The sequence below is a fragment of the Macaca nemestrina genome, chromosome 10 (assembly GCF_043159975.1).
Source record: "Macaca nemestrina isolate mMacNem1 chromosome 10, mMacNem.hap1, whole genome shotgun sequence".
Classification (NCBI taxonomy): Eukaryota; Metazoa; Chordata; class Mammalia; order Primates; family Cercopithecidae; genus Macaca; species Macaca nemestrina.
Genome location: NC_092134.1, coordinates 75,767,883 through 75,779,962, shown reverse-complemented (window position 1 = coordinate 75,779,962; position 12,080 = coordinate 75,767,883). Strand labels below are relative to the sequence as shown.

The 12,080-nt window shown below is 41.0% G+C and overlaps 1 long non-coding RNA gene across 1 annotated transcript in view; it reads left to right on the top strand.

Moving 5' to 3' along the window:
- The window catches only part of LOC105474087 (uncharacterized), a 17,072-nt gene extending 4,992 nt beyond the window's left edge, over positions 1-12,080 (top strand). The window contains exons 2-3 of the long non-coding RNA XR_982665.2: positions 11,723-11,845; positions 11,984-12,080. This is a non-coding gene — a long non-coding RNA (uncharacterized lncRNA). The remainder of the gene's footprint in view (positions 1-11,722; positions 11,846-11,983) is intronic.

Genomic DNA, 12,080 nt, shown 5'->3' with positions numbered 1-12,080 from the left:
CTATATCTCAGCATTTCATTCTATGATGGTGATATTTAGCCTCAGCTGAAGACCGAAATACTGATTTTAATTCTCTCTCTTTTTCTCACGTTTTGTAGACATTAAGACTTTTTTTTTTTTTTTTTAGATTTGAGTCTCTGTTGTCCAGGCTGAGGGGCAGTGGTGTGATCTTGGCTCACTGAAGCCTCCGCCTCCTGGACTCAAGCCCGCCTCGGCCTCCAAGCAGTGGAACTACAGGTGCTCACCAACATGCCCAGCTGATTTTTTACTTAGTGTATTTAGTTGTCTTGTCTTTTTGTTTTCTCATCTTTGAGAATATTAAACATACTTACAGTGGGCTCTCTGGGTTCACCTAGTGCAGTTCTGCCACCTGCTGATCAAAAATATTTGGAAAAAAATAACAATATAACAATTAAAATAATACAAATTTTAAAGTATAACAACAATTTGCACAGCATTTACATTGTGTTAGGTATAAAGAAACTAGAGATGATTTAAAGTATAGGAGAGTATGTACACAGATTGTATATAAAAAATATACCATATCATGTAAGGAACTTAAGTATTCTGGGATTTTGGTACCTACAAGAGTCTTGGAACCAATCCTCTGCAGACAATTGAGAAATGAGGGATGACTATATTTAAAATTTTTTTTCAAGTTGGCCTATTATTTCCATTTACTCTAGAATAAATTCTCTTGCTTATTAAGCTTTTTATCTTTCATGATGTTAATTTTCATGAAGAGCTTTGAAATTTTAGTTTGCTAGCTTGTTTTTTGTATGTGAATTTCTTGCACATGTGTGTATCCTTGTTAGGGTTCATTGTAGATGACAGAAACATTGTAGATGACAGGGGTTTATTTCTTGGCATTAAAGGGCTTACAATGTGATTTGGGGGCTTTTTTATTTTTTATGCCATGGGTGATAGTGCTTCCCCAGGCTTTTGGAAATATGTGGGGCCATTTTGGGTTGTCATAATAGCTGGGCCAGCTGCCAGCAATTGGTGGGCAGGTGTCAACTGAGCTAAATGTCCTACGATGAACAGAACAAGCCTGTACAACAAAGACTTGCCCTTCCCTAGACACTGAAAGAAACTCAATGGAGAAGCACTGCTTTAGGCAGAACTTCTAGAAACCACTCCCTGCCTCCAGAATCACACAACTCTGTTGGTATCAGCAAAACTGGGGTCACAACTGCAGCAAGCTCTCTCTCTCTCTCTTTTTTTAAAATATGGAGTCTCACTCTGTTGCCCAGGCTGGAGTGCAGTGGCGTGATCTCGGCTCACTGCAACCTTCTCTTCCTGGGTTCAAGTGATTCTCCTGCCTCAGCCTCCCAAGTAGCTGGGATTACACGCGCCTGCCACCATGTACGGTTAATTTTTCTATTTTTAGTAGAGACGGGGTTTCACCATGTTGGCCAGGCTGGTCTTGAACTCCTGACCTCAAATGATCCACCTGCTTTGGCCTCCCAAAGTGCTGGGACTACAGGCATGAGCCACCATGCCCGGTGCAGCAAGCTTTCAAAACCGGGAAGCTACTGCTAGCTGAGGAACCCCAATGCCTCTGCCACAATTTATATTAGAAAAGTAGACACCTTCCACTCAAGGTCCTCCAGTGTTTTCCCATATAAGCCTTATCCCAATTCAGATTTCTCAAGTGTGCACGTGATTGACACAAGGAATGCTAACTCAGAGGGAGCTCAGAAAATGCAGTTTTTTTGTACTCCAGCAGAGTCAGTTTCATTAGGAAAAGATTGTAATGCATGCTAAATATGCCAGTCCACTTTGGAGTTGTAGGTTTCCCTCTCTCCCCACTGCATCCCTTCATGTTGAGTGGTGTCAAGTCTGTCTCCACAGCCTAGAACCAGAATTTACATTTGACAGCCAAGGGAATTACATTAAAAAAAAAAATACAGAGAGTATGTTGCTTGATCCTATCCCCAGCCAGCTGCGGGCAAAGTCCAATTCTGCATGGCAGCCTAGAGGGCTGGGGACAGGCTGGGCTGGTCGCATCCTCTCTGCTCTTCTCAATCACTCTAGGCAAGTGGCTCTAAATGGATGGAGCCCAGCTAGCAGTCATAATGTTATACAGCCCCCTGTCATGCATCAGAACATCCAGTAAGTTCTCCAAAGGACCTGGGTTCCTGGCAGGTGCTGTTTTTTGTCCTGCGGCCCAGCAGACCTGTGACTTAAGCCCCCAGCTGTTACCTTTCCCTTAACAATTCAAAGAGTTGCTTATTTTGTTTATTGAACTTGGCTTGTCTTTTTAATACGTATTTGGAATATATTACCTGTCATTTTAATGTGATCTGTTTGGAGTGAAGGAAGGATTTTCCCTTGAATTTACTCAATCATTTTGATGGAAGTGACCCTACAAATTGTCTACTTATAAACTTTTTTTTTAAAACAGGAAAGAAATTATACTATACCTGTGGAACCCCATACTGCTTTTTTACATGACACATATATCTTGGAAGTCTCTTTATAAGAGCACATGAAAATATGTCTCATTTAAAATTTTGCATATTGGCCAGGTGCGGTGGCTCACGACTGTAATCCCAGCACTTTGGGAGGCTGAGGCGGGCGGATCATGAGGTCAGGAGATTGAGACCATCCTAGCAAACATGGTGAAACCCCGTCTCTACTAAAAATACAAAAAAATTAGCCGGGCATGGTGGTGGGCGCCTGTAGTCCCAGCTACTTGGGAGGCTGAGGCAGGAGAATGGCGTGAACCCAGGAGGTGGCAGAGCTTGCAGTGAGTAGAGATCGCGCCACTGCACTCCAGCCTGGGCAACACAGCAAGACTCCGTCTCAAAAAAAAAAAAAAATAGTTTGCATATTACTACATCAAATGAATATATTAATTAACACTTCCTTTTCATTACAAACAGTGCTGCAATAAACATACTTGGTGAACTGTTATAAATATGCCCGATATATTTAAACTGAATGCCAACTATTATGTCATTGTTCTTTAATTTAAATTTTTTGCTTAGATTACAGCAAAGACCTAGTTCAAAGATATCAATCAGAAAAGGCAACCAAGAAAACTGTGAGCCAGTTAATGCTTGCCATGCACACATTTATTCGCATTCAACAAGTTAATAAAAATCAGTGTATTGCTCAATTAGCTAGCGATGAGAACTAACAAAATATAGTTTTTGCACTAAAGCCCCATGCTACTTTAGTGCCAGGATTTGGTCAGCTTTTCTTGGCTGTTTTCATCAAAGTATTCTTTTGGTCGTGGATTTCGTTTACCCTAACCAGCACAAGGGAGTCATAAAGACCTCACAGCTATTCCAGAGAGATGCGGGGAGAGTAGTGTTCTTGTCCACCAGTGTTTGGTGGCAGCCTGGGATTTTTATGCTAGCTTGGGCTTTGGGTGTTTTAGATATGCCTTACATTCTATTGGTTCAATATTATATGATACTTCTGTGAAAGGAAAATAAATCTTGGGGCCCTCCAGATCACTAAGTTAAAGGACAAAGTTAAGCTGGGAACTGCATAGGGCAAACCTGCCTCCCATTCTATTCAAAGTCACCCCTCTGCTCACTGAGATAAATGCATTATCTGATTGCATCCTTTTGAGAGGCTGATCAGAAATTCAAAAGAATGCAACCATTTCCCTCTTATCTACCTATGCCCTGGAAGCTCCCTCCCCACTTCGAGTTGTCCAGCCTTTCCAGACTGAACTAATGTTCATCTTACACATGTTGATTGATGTCTCATGTCTCCCTAAAATGTATAAAACCAAACTGCTCTGACCAACTTGGGGACATGTCATCAGGACTTCCTGAGGCTGTGCCACAGGCACGTGTCCTCAACCTTGGCAAAATAAACTTTCAAAATTAACTGAGACCTGTCTCAGATTTTCGGGGTTCACATTTTGGTAACCACAGGGCAATTCTGATTGTGGATGCCCCTGACCTTTGATAAATCTCCTATCAGTGCTTGAGACCAGCATCAGCTAACTTCATGGCTCAAACCAATAGGACAATTTGCTGAGGCCTGAGAGCACCCCCTCCAGAAAATCTCTGATCTCCTCAAATTTGGTTGAAATCTAAAGTTTATTTTGCTCTGCAACTCCTCTTATTTTTTGGAGTTTTACTGCTTCCAACAAGGAAGGCAAGATTTCCTGTTTCCATGACGATGGAAGGCAGGTAACTCCTTTACAGAGTTTCAGCTCGCTTCCAACAGGGAAGGTGAGTTTTTTTCCTGCTTCTAAAATGGTAGAGAGCAGTCTACAGCCTGAGATCCATCCCTAGGTCAGTAACTGAATTGGGGATTGTCGTGGCTAAAGTTAAAATTAACAACCAGCTGGTCTTAATTTCTCCTTACCATTAGAGTACTAAGTGATCAAATAAGTTTACATCTTTTTTGTTGTTGGTGGTGTTTGTTTGTTTCTGTTTTTGTTGTTGTTTCGGTCTTTTTTCCATTGGGTTTGGTCAGCTCTATCCGACTTGATCAAATACAAAGGAAGTTCCAAATAATGGGGAACAAGTCCTCTGAAATGTCTAAATTCCCTCACACACAAAAAAGGTGGTGTGGTGGGGGAGAAAAATGGCCAGCAAAAGAAAAAAAAAGGAGGGAAGATTTTTGATTCTGACTACTAAAGGGGCTTTATTTACATAACAAGGCCGCCTTTTGCTAGCCAGGCCAAACTGAAAGTAATGGCTGTTGCCCCAAGCTGCAGTTCAATAGCTAAGGTTCTGCTTTCTTTTTTCCACCATGACAGCCTGGGGTTTTGTTTCTAAATCAAGCCCTTTCTGGTTTGATACTTGGTACTTCTGAAACAGCAGCAATTTGTCCTAGCTGAAACATGGTAATGACACAGGAGGTAGAAAGAAATTATTTAGGCAGATAGTGAGGACAAAAAGTCCTCGGCAGAGCTTCCCCTCTAACAATAAGCAGTCCCTCAAAATCTTTTTTTTTTTTTTCCTAAAATAGAGAAGCCTGAAAAATCGAGCTGCAAACATAGATAAGCAAGCTGGAAGCTTGCACAGAGGAATGCTGGCAGCTGTGTCAATAGAAAAGGGCTCTCTGGGGACCAAGCATGTCTAACATGGAGGCTCCATCTTCCCTTTTTTGTTAGCATGTGTACAGTAAGAAAGAAATGGGTAACATGGCACAGCTCGGGCATAATATTTTATCATGCAGAACCCATCTGCATGATAAAATATTAGGAGGCTGGGCTTGGTGGCTCACACCTGTAATCCCAGCACTTTGGGAGGCTGAAGTAGGAGGATCACTTGAGTACAGGAGTTTGAGACCAGCCTGGGCAACACGGCAAAACTTATCTCCACTAAATATGCAAAAAATTAGCCAGGCATGATGGTGCATGCCTGTAGTCCCAGCTACTCGACAGGCTGAGAAGGAAGGATCACCTGGAGCCCAGGAAGTTGAGGATGCAGTGAGCCAAGATTGCACCTGGTTTGCCACAGTGAGACCCAGTCTAAAATAAAATAAAAAGTAAAATAAAATAAAATAAAATAAAATAAAATAAAATAAAATATTAGGATGGAGGCTACCAGAGATTCGTGCCCTACGCAAATGGCACACCTGGTTGTAACCAGTTTTTTGCACCCTATGTAAATTAGACACTGCCTCCCCACCAACTCATCTATAAAACTCCCTGCATTTCACTGTGGATCCAGCAATCCACTTTTCCAGGACCCCTCTCTGTAGCAGAGAGCTATTCACTTTCTTTTGCCAATTAAACTTCCAATCTTTTTTTTTTTTTTTGAGACGGAGTCCCCCTCTGTCGCCCAGGCTGGAGTGCAGTGGTGCGATCTTGGCTCACTGCAACCTCTGCCTCCTGGGTTCAAGTGATTCTCCTGCCTCAGCCTCCCAAGTAGCTGGGATTACAGGGGCCTGCCACTATGGCTGGCTAATTTTTGTATTTTTAGTAGAGATGGGGTTTCACCATGTTGACCAGGCTGTTCTCGAACTCTTGACCTCAGGTGATCTACCTGCCTCAGCCTCCCAGAGTGCTGGGATCACAGGTGTGAGCCGCCACGCCTGGCTTTTTTTTTTTTTTGAGACAGAGTTTAGTTCTTGTAGCCCAGGCTGGAGTGCAATGGTGCGATCTTGGCTCACTGGAACTTCCGCCTCCTGGGTTCAAGCGATTCTCCTGCCTCAGCCTCCCAAGTAGCTGGGATTATAGGCGTCTGCCACCACGGCCAGCTAATTTTGTATTTTTAGAGGAGGCAGGGTTTCCTCTAAACCCTGGTTGGCCAGGCTGGTCTCAAACTCCTGACCTCAGGTGATCCACCCACCTTGGCCTCCCAAAGTGCTGGAATTACAGGCATGAGCCACCATGCTCGGCCCTAACCTTCCACTGTTAACCTCACTCTTGTGTGTTTGTGTCCTTGATCTTCGTGGCTGTGAGACAATGAACCTTGTGTATCACCCCAGACAATGAGGCTGCTTCAGTAATGAGATTTAAATTTTTTTTTTTTTTTTTTTGAGATGGAGTCTCGCTCTGTTGCCCAGGCTGCAGCTCAGTGGTGTAATCTCGGCTCACTGCAACCTCCACCTCCTGAGTTCAAGCGATTCTCTTGCCTCAGCCTCCCAAGTAGCTGAGACTGCAGGTGTGTGCCGCCACGTCTGGCTACTTTTTTGTATTTTTAGTAGAGATGGGGTTTTACCACATTAGCCAGGATGGTCTTGATCTCCTGACCTCGTAATCTGCCAGCCTCAGGCTCCCAAAGTGCTGGGAATACAGGTGTGAGCCACCGTGCCTGGCCTAAAAAAAAAAAAAAAAATTAAAGCAGCTTAATGGTTAAAGTCGGCTTAATTAAAAGCTAACATCCAAGATGTATGTGTATATGAGAGCATGTGTGTGTTTGTATTTAAAAGGCCTTCATGTTTGTTTGTTTGTCTGTTTGTTTTTTTGAGACAGAGTTTTGCTCTGTTGCCCAGGTTGGAGTGCAGTGGCACAATCGTGGCTCACTGCAAGCTCCATCTCCCAGGTTCACGCCATTCTCCTGCCTCAGCCTCCCGAGTAGCTGGGACTACATGAGCCTGCCACTATGCCCGGCTAATTTTTTGTATTTTTAGTAGAGACAGGGTTTCACCATGTTAGCCAGCATGGTCTCGATCTCCTGACCTCATGATCCACCCACCTCGGCCTCCCAAAGTGCTGGAATTACAGGCATGAATCACTGCGCCTGATTGGTGGGTTTTTTTTTTTTTTTTTTGAGACAGAGTTTTGCTCTTGCCACCCAGGTTGCAGTGCAATGGCGTGATCTTGGCTTGCTGCAACCTCTGCCTCCTGGTCTCAAGTGATTCTCCTGCCTCAGCCTCCCAAGTAACTGGGATTACAGGTGCCCACCACCATGCCTGGCTAATTTTATATATATATATATATTTTTTTGAGACGGAGTCTCGCTGTGTCTCCCAGGCTGGAGTGCAGTGGTGTGATCTCAGCTCACTGCAAGCTCCGCCTCCCGGGTTCACGCCATTCTCTCGCCTCAGCCTCCCAAGTAGCTGGGACTACAGGCACCCGCTACCATGCCTGGCTAGTTGTTTGTATTTTTAGTAGAGACGGGGTTTCACCATGTTAGCCAGGATAGAATTTTTTATATTTTTAGTAGAGATGGAGTTTCACCACGTTGGTCAGGCTGGTCTTGAACTCCTGACCTCAGGTGATCCACCTGCCTCAGCCTCCCAAAGTGCTGGGATTACAGGCATGAGCCACCTTGCCCGGCTCTCTCTGTATCTTATGATGTAAATTTTGCTATTTAATTTTCACCTGGGTTATTTCCTTTAATGTGCAAATTTAAGTCTGTTTTGCTTACCAACTGCCTAGGGTTGTGAAGCAGGCTATCAAGAATCTGAAAGTCTAAGATAGGGGGAAAAAAAGGGTTTTTTGAATCTATTAGATGTACCTTGATAGGCATGCCTAATATGTCTATGTATTTATGTGTTGTGTATCTAATTTTTCACTACTGAAAATATATAAAAGAGCTCTAATTAATTGACTTAAAGAAGAGTAAAAGCGCTTGAATTACATGCTTTATCAAGAAAAAAGAAAAGACTAGTCAAATGCTTTTTCAAGTTTACAGAACTTAAGTAAAATCTTTAATAAATAAACTAGCTTTAAGATTATTGGTAAAATAATATTAGAAATGTCTTAAGAATTGCCAGCATACATTTTTGTTTGCATTTCTTAATCAAGCAATTTCATACTTATCCCTGCCAAATACTATAAGTTGTCAAAATTTGTCATAGAGCTTACAAAATTATAAACCCAGCCCAAGACAGAATAAAACTTTGCTTTTATAGTCTTTAATAAATAAGGCATTGATATTGGTTTAATGAAAATAGCTACATCTTGAATTATTTAATAAAATTACCATAACTTCTAATCTTGTGGCTTTAGGCCGTCTAGTCCACAGCTAGTAATGAGGTTTGTTTTGGCAAAGAACTGCTATTTTCTTTGTTTCAAAGCTAAACTATAAGCTAAGTTCCTCCCAAAGTCCAGGAATGAACAGGGACAGTTTGGAGGTTAGAAGCAAGATGGAGTCAGTTAGGTCGAATCTTTTCACTGTCTCAGTTATAATTTTGCAGTGGTGGTTCCATAACTTTAAACAATGACTATTGAAGTTTTCATGAACAATATAGGTAAACAATTAGGCTGGGCATGGTGTCTCATACCTGTAATCCCAGCACCCTGGGAGGCCAAGACAGGTGAATCACTTGAGGTCAGGAATTTGAGACCACACTGGCCAACATGGCAAAACTCCACCTCTACTAAAAATACAAAAAAAATTAACCGGGTGTGGTGGCAAATGCCTGTAATCCCAGCTACTTAGGAGGCTGATGCAGAAGAATTGCTTGAACCCAGGAGGTGGAGGTTGCAGTGAGCCAATATCATGTGACTACACTCCAGTGTGGGTGACAAAGCGAGACTCTGTCTCAAAAACAAACAAACAAACAGAAAACAATTAAAATAAAATAATTTGGTAATTGTAATGGGATACATACTTGTGGACAAACATCATAATTTAGAAGCTAAATTATATTAAATTACATAATAGATATGTCATTATTTGGGTATTTTCCAATAAAAATATATTTGTAAGGAGATATTCTTTTTAAAAAAGGGTGTCCTTTTAAAAAATGTGAACAATTTTCATCTAATTCAAGGCTTATTTAAAGGTCATGTGTAAAACAAGGGAAAAGGAACCCAGAAATAAGATAAATGTAAAATAAATGATAAAAATGAAGTGTTTTTTATTGGTAAGAAAGCTGAAAAAGAAATACTTTCATATGAGAAAGAATCTTGTATGGTACATTTGGTCCTAGAGTAAAATAACTGGTTGTTTAAGAAAGAAGGACGTGGCCGGGTGCGGTGGCTCAAGCCTGTAATCCCAGCACTTTGGGAGGCCAAGACGGGCGGATCACGAGGTCAGGAGATTGAGACCATCCTGGCTGACATGGTGAAACCCCGTCTCTACTAAAAATACAAAAAACTAGCCAGGCGAGGTGGTGGGCGCCTGTAGTCCCAGCTACTCCGGAGGCTGAGGCAGGAGAATGGCGTAAACCCGGGAGGCGGAGCTTGCAGTGAGCTGAGATCCGGCCACTGTACTCCAGCCTGGGTGGCAGAGTGAGACTCCGTCTCAAAAAAAAAAAAAAAAAAAAAAAAGAAAGAAAGAAGGATGTTCAGGCCAAACCAGAAAGTCCAAGCATGTCGTGAATGGTCCAAGTCACAATGAGAGGATTTATGTTTAAAATCTTTTTTTTTTTTTTTGAGATGGAGTTTTGTTCTTATTGACTAGGCAGGAGCGCAATGGCACAATCTTGGCTCACCACAACCTTTGCCTCCTGGGTTCAAGCGATTCTCCTGCCTCAGCTTCCCGAGTAGCTAGGATTACAGACATGAGCCACCATGTCCAGCTAATGTATTTTTAGTAGAGATGGGGTTCCTCCATACTAGTCAGGCTGATCTAGAACTTCTGACCTCAGGTGATCTGCCTGCCTTGGCCTCCCAAAGTGTTGTGATTACAGGTGTGAGCCACCGCACCTGACCTAAAAAAACTTTTATATGATCAAGTTATCATATTATTGTTAAGTTTTAGTTTGCTTAAGAAAAAAACAGATAAAAATTTTTTTTTTAAAATTAAGGTTATTACATCTGTGTGTCTCTCTGTTTCTTCTTTTAAAGTACTGGTGACACTGTGTTACAGGGCTTTGACTCCTAGGTCTAAAAAGGATGCCAAGTCCTGCTGAATTTTAAACACTGACAGCAATTAAAACCCCATCTTCAGTCCCAGTTGAAGATGCCAATCAAAATAAACTGCATTTCTGAGACACAGGGCCAGAAATTAAAGTTATTCAACTCCTCAAGGCCTAGGGACTATTGTGGAAGAGGTAGACATGTGAGATTGTAAAGGCCAATTTTAAGAGATAAAATGAGTTCAGTTTCTCTATAAATTAATCATCAATGTCAAAGGCACACTAATGCAAGACCAGTATATAGGCCCCTGTGTCAGATTAACAAGATTTTCTTGAGGTGTTAACCAGCTCCTGAATAAAGATTATAAAAGGCTTATGGAAGTTATATTTTATGGTAAAGATTAAAATTTTATAGATTGTTCATAAAATTTTGAAAAACAAATTTAATTGGCTTCATGCTGTTTTTATTAGAGCTTATTGTTTGGAAAATTAAGTCTCCTCTCTCAAAGAATAAAGGTTTTACCTTTTTTTTTTTTAATCCTTGAGATATTACTTTGGTTAAATGAAATTACTTATTTTACAGTGATCTGTAATGGTACTTTGTGATATCAGGTGTTTTAAACTTTTGATATTGAACAAACTTTCCAAATCAAATTATAAATTATGGCCAGGCATGGTGGCTCACGTCTGTAATCCCAGCACTTTGGGAGGCCAAGGTGGGTGGATCACCTGAGGTCAGGAGTTCGAGACTAGACAGGCCAACATGGCGAAACCTGGTCTCTACTAAAAAAATACAAAAATTAGCTGGGTGTGGTGGCGCATGCCTGTAGTCACAGCTACTCTGGAAGCTGTGGCAAGAAAATTGCTTGAACCTGCTAGGTGGAGGTTGCAGTGAGCCAAGATCATGCCACTGCACTCCAGCCTGGGCAACAGGGCAAGACTCCTTATCACAAAAAAAGTAATTATAAATTATATATTTTCTCACCTAATTAATCCTTTAAGATATTAGGTTCCCTAAAGTCCAAAACTGACATATTTTGCTTATTTGGTGTAAAATTGTACAGGAAATATTGTCAGATATAAAATATTGTTTGGTTTTCCTTAGGCTGTATTTGTATAAATAAGTTATTAGCATGTGTCCCTAAATTATGGGAAACTCCTATAATTCTGATAGCTTAATGTACATTATCAGCAATAATTATAATGGTTGTGTTAAATTATTGTGTGCCACAGAGGTAACAAATTTCCTTGTCTTTGGCTATGATTGCCCTAAAACTTTTTGTCATCTATGAACAATTGTCTTTAGAAGGTGGTTTTATAATCAACTATAAAACTCTAACAGGTGCTTTTGAATGCAGGTTTCTGATAACTTTGATGATTGTGACATCAGAATAGAGGAATAACTTTCAGGACTCATGGAGAGCTGAAATATTTATGAATATCAAGCAGAAGAGAAATTAACTACATGGACTAAAATAATAGAAGTCTGAAGTGATCTTTTAAACTTTTTGCTAAAACATTGCTGATCTTTTGTTTCATTTTTCAGAGTCAAGAAAACTTTTAAGCTATTTACAGCTTTTAATGGTTGAGTAAAATACACTCCTGTGAACACAATTTGGAGCATATTCATTTCTTTCTACCTGATTTCTACAGAATTTAGAAACTATTTGTGAGTATTCTTAACTTATGACAATACAGTTATTTGCATAAGTGCAATAAGAATCTGTTTTCATTTGTAACATGTCACAGTTAAAGAAACTGGTTATTTTACCAAGGCTTTGACTGGAATTGTGTGCTTTCCTTTAAGGAATCAAACTTGATTTATGGAGCCAATAAAAGTCCCTTGGAAATACAGGCCTCACACCTTTGTCAACACAGTCCCTGTACAGGGTTCCCGACCTGTG